General features: G+C 34.6%; 1 long non-coding RNA gene across 3 annotated transcripts in view; it reads right to left on the reverse strand.

The window, feature by feature from the left end:
- Positions 4,333–9,033, reverse strand: part of LOC109832729 — an 8,470-nt gene continuing 3,769 nt past the window's right edge. For 2 of the 3 annotated variants that reach the window (XR_002244945.1, XR_002244947.1), the window contains exons 3-5: positions 6,398–6,478; positions 5,980–6,076; positions 4,333–4,643 (exon numbers count right to left, since the gene is read on the reverse strand). This is a non-coding gene — a long non-coding RNA (uncharacterized LOC109832729). Of the gene's footprint in view, positions 4,644–5,042; positions 5,572–5,979; positions 6,077–6,397; positions 6,479–9,033 lie in introns of those variants that run through there. The other variant, XR_002244946.1, reaches the window with a different exon arrangement.

The following is a 9,033-nucleotide window of genomic DNA, read 5'->3' on the forward strand; positions in this document are numbered from 1 at the left end:
ATTTCGGTATTTTCTATGCACAGTGCAGTCTAATTTTCCTAATTCAATACTCTTATCTTAATGCAGGCAGGTGAAGACACAAATCATATTTCATATTATAATCATAGATATGCTCACATGTCCCTAAGCATACCTAAGCAAAATAAAATAGAAAATACCCTGCTCTGGATATTATTAACATAAATAGAAAATTCCTCTAATTAGCTGTTGATTCTTCCATCATCTGAGTGATTTGCTACAGTCACCACGTATTCGATCTCCATGGTATTGGTAGCCATATAACTTGTTGTTGTTTACAGTTAATAGATTTACATAAATCTTGGTTTCGATAAGGTAACTCTTTTATGTATACGGGTAATAATATATTTATGAGATAACCGTAATTAATCAATGTTTTGCAGCGTAAGTTTTTTTTTTTTTTTTGGTCTCTCTTCCCATTTAGGAGTAGATATCATTTTGCGCCTTGATTCTCCCTTGCATCCAATGTACGAAGCACAATATTAAACCAACTGCGACTATAGTTCCAGTCCATTAAGGTGGGCTCAGAGAACAGGTTGGGTTAGGTCTAGCATTAGACCTTGACCTAATTAATTAACCATCAATATAGATCAATTAATAGGGTCCATGGTCTCTAAGTATTGGACTATGGGCCTACATGCATATATATGTTTATTCGCATTGAATTTGGGGCTGTTTTGTTGTATGTTTTTACCATGTAAAAGGATGGAAAGTGTAAAAAAGTGGGTCCCAATGTCAGCTTTCATCACTTTCAATTGTTTGTTTGTAGTTATGAAAATAGTGTAAAGTGATTTCATATGCTGATGTGGCTTGTAAAGTGATTTCATAAAAAAAAAGACATGATTTTAGGAGAAAGCTGACATTGAAATCAGAAAAAAATAATAAAAAATAATTCCAACCAATATGATCATTTGTGTAGGGACCACTTTTTACACTTTCCAAACAAACAATTAAAGCTATATTTACAAACCAAACAAGTAATTTATGATTCCAATTGAATAAAAAACAAACAAAAAAAAGTATATAAGTAAAATTGATGAGGTGGACAACAACTTTCCAAGTTGTGTCATAAATACACAACTTTACCAATAACAACCAAACAGCCCCTTAATGTAAAATACCACAAATTAATTAAGTTGCAACTCAAATAAGTTCAAAGAGTAATTAAGCTTAATTATAGAACGTGGTGGGACACGGTGGTCATTTAATTAAAAGGCATGGCCATGTGATTGATGACACTTGTACATCACCATCCCATGAATAGTAAAAAAGGAAGTCATAATAAGACACTAATTAAGTCCACGTGCATCTTAAATCTTAATACAGTGAAGACTAACGAAAGGGGTGAGATCATTAAAACCCCCCCATGCACGCAATGTGCGTAGGTTAAAGTTGCAACCAAAGGGAGCCCTGGTCACCTTTTATAATACGACAAAAGCAAGCGCTTTGACGTTTTCACGTTAGGTTTAATTTTTGCATGGGGCACAAAAAGGGCTTACGTCAACACGCTGCTCTTTTTTAATTTTTTGCTTCCCTTCCCTTTTGAAACCCTAAATTAATGGTGGAGTTTATGTGAAAGTCCTAAGAGTACAGTATAAGCAGATGGGAAATGAACAGACCCTTTGATCAAGATCTAATCTAAGGAATATAAAAAAGGAAGGGGGATGGAGGCATCTAATTATTAAGCTTTTTCATAAAAGTAAGATATTGATGGCGTTCTTGCCCTTCATATTGATGTCCACATGATAAATAAAACATTAATTTATAAGTAAGTAATAATGAGTTCTAGTTTTTTTATTTCCCTATCCATTTTGTTAAAACTTTCTTTTATTTTATACGATATTACTAGAGGGGTTTGAAGCAAGAAGAGGCCACGGTGGGGGACAAAAAACAAATTGCGCTTACATAAATAAAAGAGGAAAATGGGACAAAAAAATTCTTCATCTTGATCAGTAGTTACTAAATGCAAGGAATTGAGATCAAAATATATTAACCTTGATGAATAATATTAACGTATAATATCTGGATAGAGAATACCAAGCTCTAAATATTATATGCAAATTATTAAGTGGCTTTCTTTTTCAATAAAGAGATATTCGGCGCATTTTGAACAGACAATGATATTTAATTTGACCCTAAAAAATGGATTTGGATCCTCTCCACTACAAAAAAGTAGTGGGGAGACCACTACTTTTAATCTCAAGCGTTGATTATTTAGTAGGCGGTTATGATACAATCTAAATCTAACACTTACCATACCCCCGTGTATTGCACTCATTCCTAATTTGCACTAAAAGAAAAAAATCATAACCATCAACTAGATAATCAATGGCTGTGATTATGTAGTGGTCCCTCCACTATTTTTTTTTGTAGTGGAGAGGATCCGAATCCCTAAAAAATGCACTAAATTGGACCCATTTCTGAAAGAAAAACAGCTTGGCCGGCCTTGTAGCCTCTTAAATCATTGAAAAATGAAAAAAATTTGATAACGGGAATGCTTGCCAATATTGATCGCTATGAACAATGAGTTTCCGAAGAGAGAACTAATAAAAGTATGGCATCAAATTTAAAACACACACATCCTATATATACGTAATTAAAATCTTTCCTTCCTTATGCAGAAAGCGAGTCGTATATTCCGACGGAAAGCCAATCCCTAGCTATAACTCGAGGATTAATCTTACCACTTTGTTTTAATTTAATGATATTATATAGGAATGACTGCATGCGTATGAAAATATATGAATCTTCTAGTAGTTAAAACCTATAAGATTTATTTGCGAGCTACCATTAGCTCCTCGTTCTAAACAAAAACAAAACCTATAAGATTGTGTTACGTAGTTGACAACATAACCGGATCTACACAATATACATCCCAAGGAAGAATAGCATTTATGTACAGGCTCCCAAAATTTTTTTTTGGGATAAAAGCTTTGTTGTTGTTGTTGTCGTCACATATGTCATATTTATTACTAAATTCCTGATTTTAAATACCAAATTTTCCCATACGAACTATGCATGATATATAGCCACATGAGGAGAGTGCCTCATCCGCACAATTCATTGAACAGTAGAACTGCTGTCAGTTTATAGCCACTTACTGCATTGACAAATTTGCCAAATGATGTATACATTAACCACAAACTTTAATTTAAAATTGGACATCAAACAATTAATTCACAGTTATCCCTACGAAACAATCAAACCTTTGTTGCTTAATACAGAAAGCAATATTACTTTTAGTAAGTTATGCATCATATTCCTGTAACCCAATACTCTAAATTGTCACTAATTAGCTTTCCTTTAAAAAAAAACTGGCGTAGCTGTGTACTTGCGCTAATATATACTACTTTCTAGCAGGAGGTAGAACCTGTAAGATTTTGTCCAAAAAAACAATAACGAATCCAACTAGCTAGCCTGATTGACATGACTCTGCTGATATCAGTTGAACTTTTAAACGCACCATTTAATTATTGATACAACATACATCTACTATTTATTTTTGCACGTATTAATACACATTTTGACGGACAATTTATCTGCCACATGAAAATGGGACCCACGTGGAAAATCGGCCAGGTGGCGGCTATTCATATGACATGTACAGTTTTTTTCGTGCTGGGACAACGAGAGCAGATCATTGACCGGCAGCGGTCTCTGTTCCACGTGGACGTCACAGTTTTCCCACTCCAACCAAACCTCTTCCTTATAGGCTCCAGGCTCCAATTGCACGAATTATTTTTCGGATACTAGTTCCCCAGGGGTCCTCTTTGGATTTCTCAACGCTGATCAATAAATACTTAATCTAGAGCTTAATCATGTGAACTGCCATATAAATTACTCAATCATGCACCAAGGTTTTAACTGATTCTGAGGACATCACTTGATGTGGAAACCACAGCCCAGATGGCTAAATAACAGTAACCGATGATTTTAATTCTGAATTTGTTTCATACACACTACTACCAACCACACAAACAGGAGAAATATGCAAAACTACTAGTGAAGACACTTGTGCATTTTAGTACCAAACCTCTAATCACACTTGAACCCACGACCACAACGTAATAACACAGAAATCACTATTATAAACCGTATTGATACTCGTATTAGATAGTCGTCAGTCCTAATTTTCGTATAAACTGCTGCAATTGAGCACGATTATGCAATTGAGCAGTTGTACGTAGATTACAAATTTTCCCTATTGAAACCTTAGTAAATTTACTTCACCTTGAAGATCAATTCAGAGGTTTGAGTTAAAAAAAAAAAGAAAGTTGAGATGTGGAGGATTTTGAGAAGGAGACACCAGAAGCCTGGAAGGAAGCAAGGGCACACATCACAACTGTTCTGACAATGTCACAGTGATGAGGGTAGTTGAAGTAATTAAAGGAGCATACATGATTTCATAGAGGTAGCTGGGAAAAGGGAGCAGTGTATATATATGTTTCTTTTAAACAAACAAATAAAGAAAGAAAGAAATAGTAGGAAGCCAACTCCATATCTACAAAGAAAAGAGAAGACTTTACGCCGGGTCGTGTTCTTAGAGATCTCGAGCATTCGAAGCTGGTCTTTAGTACCCCGCTGTGTTATATTTTATCACAGGGTAACATTGTCCTTGACAAGCCCTATATATTTCAAAATATTATAGAAAATTAGTACAAGATTTTTCATTAACCTTCTCCTTCAGCACAATGGGTTTCCCCGTAAATGTTATATTCCCCGTGAATTATTCACTACTTAAAAAACCCTGGCCGGCCCCTATCAGGAAAATTATGATTTATGTGTGGAACATGTTTTATTATTAACCACTACCCCTTTTTTGGTACGTCTTTAATTACCTTGCTTTCACAACCATTTCTTTTGAATTGTGCCGAATCTTTTAGGAAATCCCATGTCTAATTAAGTAGTTTCTCAAATCACGGAGAAGGATGAAAAAAACCATGCAATTAAATAAATGAGATATTTAACCAAAGGCAAGGCAATCATGGGTGTAATCAAAAGTAACAGTGATGGTGAAAGCGACATGATCTCAATTTTGACACTGTAAAATAGGGTTAGCGCTGAAGTTGGTGCAGCAACACCTGAAATCTTCACCACCAAGGTACCAACTTTTCCAACAAAACTTCATTAGAAACAATCTGCTGCATGCTGACACACTTTTTCCCCTTCTACAATCTAAAAAATCTGTCCTCATATCTTATACATAAACAGAGGTATAGTTAATTATTTTTGTCCGGACAAAACGGTCATTTCTGAAGGAACATTGATTATCAGAAACAAAACCCCAAAAGAATGCCATCACTTGCTACAAAGAGTCAATGCAAGAAGACTAGATGAAGGGAAAAGCTGATATGTTTTTCACTTGCTTTCTCCTTTTTTTTCCCCAAGGAGTTGCATCATATGGTGTCGGCAACAAGTTATGTGTGGTTATGGAAACCCAGAGTAGGAGGAAAGCTTGATCCCTAATGCCTTCACAGAAGCTAGAATTTATATTTATTTTGACAATCTTTTTGGAGGGGTTACTTCCTCAATAGATGTTTCTTGTCGGTCCTCCTATAAGAAAAAATTTTAAAAAAAGCTGGTGTGTAATCACTCCGTTTGGATCTAATATGTCATCAATCTAAAGACAGTGCGATATAATTATTGAGTTGAAAATAAATTTGCTAGCTGATGTATTCCATGAAAACTTTGGAATCTAGCTTCTACTGCCTCTCTTCCAAGAAAATCAAAAGTAACTACTTGTCAAGAGAATATAACAACAAGTACTGCCATCATTAAGTGAGAAGTACTTACAGTTAAACGTATGTCCAATTACCCTTTAAGTTTTATTTAATAAAAAATGGTAAGCTACAAGGTTTTAATGTTTGAATAGTTGGAACTGTTTGCACGTTATCTAAGGCTCTGAATAATTAAACTGAAGCCAACGGTAATATTGGATAAAAATAAGATAAGACTCGGTACCTGTATATGTATGTACATCCCACACACGTGAGTCGATCAGTCGTATTTGAGATGTTATATAAAAACCAACAACCCCTCTTATATTTGAGTCTTGCACCTGTTCATGAATATGAAATTCAGAGTGAGGCCATCAAAATCTAATGCTAATTTCATCAAATCTTTTGCTGTTTCAACTAAAATAACAGGCTGCAGTCGTTAGCTCACTCTTCAAGGAATACTCAGACCACTCTAACCCTAGTGGTTGTGACTTCAGTTCTTATCTATCCACATCATGCATAGAATTAAAAACCATTATGTCATAGGAGACTTTAAAAATCTAGTTATCTTAAAAATAATAATTAGAGAAGGGAAAAAAAAATGAAGCCGCAATTGCCAGACGAAGAGAATTTGGAAAAAGGAGAACATAATTATAAAGTACCTCATTTGTGTCCGATGGTGCCGGTCTTAGAGGAGTAAATTGATTTCTCACAGAGTCCTTGGGGCTTGTTGTGTCCATTTACTGTATCATCTCATAACATTTTCAACAATGAAGTTAACAAGAATACTATTCTATCAAGAAACAATAATCTTACTTCTTGAAAGTAAAATATTCATAGATTATTATTCAATACATTTGGTAGAAGAACACTTGATAAGAATGAAATTAAAAAAAAAAGTTGAAGAGTCAGCCGGCATAGAAAACGTCCAAGAACTTAATTGATGGTCCAGAAGAAGTTTTTATTCGCAGCAAGATTCCTGACCGAGTGTAATTTAATGTCTACTAGAAAGGAAACATCATAAATTAGAGAACAAGACAAAACCCACAATACAAACAAATGTACCTATCTCGCCAATAAAAAAAACTTATGAGTAGTGCTATGTTTTTCCCAACCATCATGCCCAACATCACAAGAATTCCAATCTTCAGTTTTTCTCAATTGATGTTGTGATCACCACATCGCAGCCTGATGGCATGCATCAAGATAGTTTAATTCTCTAAAAGCTTCATGCAGCACCTAATGTTTAGTTTCATTTTACCAGCCAGCTGCTACAGCATCTGGCATTTTCATTTTACCAGCCAGCTGCTACAGCATTTGGCATTTTCATGTTCCAGACATTTGCTACCGCCTTTGTTTAGTCGACTCGACAGCCACTGGCAATAATTACAAGTCCTTCTGTGAGGCGGCAAGGGAAGTGTATCGACTAATGAATTAACCACTTGTATGGACAAATTGACAAACATGGAGTCCAAACGGTTAGCTTATTGGTAGGTTATAAACAAAAATGGGAAAATTGATATTTGGAGACGTGTTGTATAAGTGAAATTTCCCTAAACAACAAAAATGCCTAGGAACAGACATCTGCTGATATTAAAATTTTATAGGTACTCGCAAATGTAAGGAACTCAGAAAATTCCCAGTAGAGACTCTTCATATGCTCAAATTTGTGGACTTAAATATGGTTAGACCTAGGCAGGTACATGATAATGGTACATGAATAACATAAATCAGAGTCCATTGAAATATGAGGGTACCAAATGACTTACATAGTTCCAAACAGAAAATTGCAGATAAACAATGTCAAATACATTAAATCATTTGGGATTCTAGAAATGCTTCATTAGGTAGCAACAGTCTAAATTGATTAGTCCTTAATAGAAGGAATCTGCAACTTTATGTAGTTCCAGGGTCCAGATACTATCCATTCGGTATTTTAAATGGCATCCACTTGTTGATCTGCATTTTTAAATATTGGAAATTAAAACTATATGGGATCTAAAAGATGTCTTGATCAAACAACAAAATCCTACTTTTGCTCAAATATTCATCGCCACACAATTTATTAGCATGTATTTTTTTAAAATTGATCTGTTTGTTTTTCTAAAGAACTGCTGGCCTGAGAATATAAATTTGGGTGCTTGGTTCTCTAGACTGAAACCATGGATTAAATTTCAGGGAAGCTGTTTGGTCAACAACTATTTAAATAGATTACCAAAAAAATAATTGGTCTTGCCAACTCTTAATGTCAACAGCAACAACTGTTATTATCTGAAAGGGAAGATCCCAGTTTGTTAACTGGATGGTCTGGGATCATGATTAATGTAAAACAAAGGAATTACTCTAGGTGTGACATAGAGTGCAAAATAGTTGATAATGGAAAGAACCAAAACTAATTAGCACCTATGCACAAACATAATCCCATGTGAAATAACTCATATCTGTTCAGATATATAAGTAATTGTAGAATTGACTTACTTCATGTTTGGTCTCCGTACTGTTTGAAGTAAATTGATGTCTTCTCATAGTTCCCAAAATCAGGATATGTTGTCCCAGTCAAATCAAAATATTAACTGGGTTCGATCGTTGTCTTCAGGATCAATGTCGAGGTCAGACCTCAAGATGTTGGGGGAGGATTTGTTTTAGATTTAATGCAGCTTTAATACAATATGTTTGCATTGGTTAAACCACAATATAACAAAAACAAGAAAGTGCTAGGCTTTGGACTTTTTATTTTATTTCATTTTATTTCATTTTATTTATTTATTTATTATTATTATTTATTTTTGTATGTGGCTTCCAAATTACTGAATTAAGTGTATGTGTTTTATCAAAAATATCATAAAAATGGACAATTAAGAATAATTTAATTTAGCACATTGAAGTAACAAATAATCCATGTGAGGCATAATTAACAATTGGGGGTTTTCAGAATATCTTTTGGCCAGTTGACGAAGATATGATTTTGGAATCACCAACTTTATAAAGATTAGTTAGTCCTTTCTTTTAAGAACAAGAAACTGAAATTTGTGGGTCACAGGAACATGGGCGAAATTGGGCTTATGTTCACCCATACGCATCCCTGTTCTATTTCGATACTAGGATTACTGCTTCTCCTTAATCGGCACTGCAACATGACTATCTGATGATAGAATATGTGAATATACTGTAAATTTGCTTATCAGTCGACTCAGTAACAAGAATATAGAGATAGAATAAGCGCATAAACTTTAAATCTGTGAGAAGCTTCTAGTTTCATTTTGGTGTAACTTCTGTTCTCTGGCGCAGCTCCTAGTAG

The sequence above is a fragment of the Asparagus officinalis genome, chromosome 3 (assembly GCF_001876935.1).
Source record: "Asparagus officinalis chromosome 3, Aspof.V1, whole genome shotgun sequence".
NCBI classification, from domain to species: domain Eukaryota; kingdom Viridiplantae; phylum Streptophyta; class Magnoliopsida; order Asparagales; family Asparagaceae; genus Asparagus; species Asparagus officinalis.